We start from the raw sequence: 2,811 nt of genomic DNA, 5'->3' as shown, positions 1-2,811 counted from the left end.
CTGCAAAGCATCCATTGCTGAGACACTGATGCAGTGCTACATTTCTCCAAACCTGATGAAGAAACACACTCATCCTGATCTCAGATGAACTGCAGGTGAGACACATTTTCAGCACATTTTTCATTTTTGGATGAACTATTCCTTTAACTGAAGTCTTATTTTCTGACAGTCGTTCACCTGCAAGTCATTTCCAGCTGCATATGAGCAATAAAACAGTCTTCAAACCCATGCAGACTGCAAAATCATTTTCCTAGACGTGTTGACCGGTTCAAGAATAAACAGGGCCATTGAGATATTGGTTTTCATCCACCTGTTGACCTCAGGCACTTTATCACCCAGATCTGAGAAATGAAGCCGAGATCGATGCAATCAAATACGTGGATCAAAGCACGGTTTGACGAGCGCTCAGCAGTGTATCAGTAAGTGTGGTTATTCTGCAAGCAGTTATGACTGATCAAATATCCAGACTCCAGTTTCTGCATGCATAATGAGCGTGAGATGGAGAGCGGAGCTTTATAAAGCCCACAGAAGTCAACGTTTGATTTCAGTGCAATCACTGAAGCTGAGTTATCACGGCCTGTCCTTGATTTGCAGCGAGCAGAGAGTTCGAACTCAACAAAACACAACAAACACCCATGCCAACACTGATTCTGTGCACATTCACATGCGAAACGTGTTGATACGTGACCATCAAAAACACAAATACAGATGTGAAATGTCCCTGCAGCACAGAAGCAGTGTTGAGTCGCTGGGGGATATTTGTAGCAATAGCCAACAATACATTGTATGGGTCACAATTATACATTTTTCTTTTATGCCAAAAATCATTAGGATATTAAGTAAAGATCATGTTCCATGAAGATATTTAGTAAATCTCCTACCGTAAATATATCAAAACTTAATGTTTGATTAGTAATATGCATTGCTAAGAACTTCATTTGAACAACTTTAAAGATGATTTTCTCAATATTTAGATTTTTTTGCACCCTCAGATTCCAGATTTTCAAATATTTTTCTATCGTAACAAACCATACATCAATGGAAAGATTATTTATTCATAAAAGTATGGTTATGAAATGGTTATTTTATATATTCAACTTTTATATAAAATAACAATAACAATAACAGAAATGAACATTAAATTCACGAGCAACAGCTCTGGTGGACATTCCTGCAGTCAGCATGCCAATTGCACGCTCCGTCAAAACTTGTGACATCTGTGGCATTGTGCTGTGTGATAAAACTGCACATTTTAGAGTGGCCTTTTATTGTGGCCAGCCTAAGGCACACCTGTGCAATAATCATGCTGTCTAATCAGCATCTTGATATGCCACACCTGTGAGGTGGATGGATTATCTCGGCAAAGGAGAAGTGCTCACTAACACAGATTTAGACAGATTTGTGAACAATATTTGAGAGAAATAGGTCTTAGATCTTTGAGTTCAGCTCATGAAAAATGGGGGCAAAAACAAAAGTGTTGCGTTTATAATTTTGTTCAGTGTAAAACCAGAGCAAATGTCTGCCAGTGAGGTCAGAATAAAACTGCTTTTCTGATTCCGTTGGCAGATTTGTGTTCTTGTTTGAAGCATAGACTCAAGACTGCATATCTAAGTAAATGCATGTTGATTTAAGTATGTTTGTTCTGGAAATCAAGACATCTTTTGCAGTGTGATCTTTCTTTGAAATCAATTAAAGTAAATGAAAGTTTGGGAGCCTTTGCTCTCAGTTTTGCAGACACAGATGATCCGTAACACGGGTTTTTATCAGCGAGAGAGCGTCTGAGAACCACAGACCCTCTCAACGACTCAATCACACAGAGGCCCTGCGGTGAAAATGACGGATGTTTTTGACCCCGTCCTGCTGTCGGCCGTCCCTCGTCTCTCCTCTTTCTCTTTGTCCAGCACTTATTCTCCACCTGTGCTGTTTTCCTGGAGGTGTGCGGATGCATTGTGTTGGCTGTGAGGTAATAACAGGTAAATGCAGTTGTTTGTGCACTTTCTCCCAGCATGCTCTAACAGGGACAGACTTCTGGCGATTACAGCAAACGTGGATGAAAGCTTTTCCATTCTCAAACAAATGCACACAGCAGAGAAAAACCTGAGAGCTTCACACAAACGACGTTTACAATTCACTTACAGCACTTTATAGGAAATGCATCAGAATAAAGAAGCTTAATTGTTAAATATGCATCAAGATTACTGACCTCATGTCATCAGAAATATCAGATTTACTAACATACTTAAAAAAAAAAAGTACTTTTTTAAAATTAAATAATTATTAATTTTTTTTTACTAAATAATAATAGTTATTACTATTTTTGATTACTAATTATTATATTTTGTTACATATACGTAATTTTTTTTTCCAAGTACAAATATCTAAACATTCTTAAATCAAGATACATTGACACAAGATGCAAAATGACTTAATTAGGCCTTGTTCTCTAAAAAAAAATTAATTTAAAATTCTAAAAAATTAACTGAGTTTATGCTCAAAACAAGAACAAATATCTGCCATTGTGTTAAGAAAAATTAATTTAATTTAAAGGGAAAACAAGTTTATTTTTCTGACCCCATTTGCGGATATTTATATTTTTTCTCACTTAATTCTGATCAATTTTTCATAAAACAAGACTTAATATCTGACGTTATTTTGCTTCTCCAGTAAATGCATCTTGATTTAAGGATGCTTAGATATTTGTACTGGAAAACAAGACTAAAATGCAATTTAAATGTAGTGTAAGATATTAATTGCACAATTTTGAAAACATATTAAGGAGTAGAAGTAACTTGTTACATTCAATTATAAAAA

The sequence above is a fragment of the Sinocyclocheilus grahami genome, unplaced genomic scaffold, assembly GCF_001515645.1.
Source record: "Sinocyclocheilus grahami isolate Dianchi unplaced genomic scaffold, SAMN03320097.WGS_v1.1 scaffold1623.1, whole genome shotgun sequence".
NCBI lineage: Eukaryota > Metazoa > Chordata > Actinopteri > Cypriniformes > Cyprinidae > Sinocyclocheilus > Sinocyclocheilus grahami.
Note: the sequence above shows the minus strand (reverse complement) of the source record.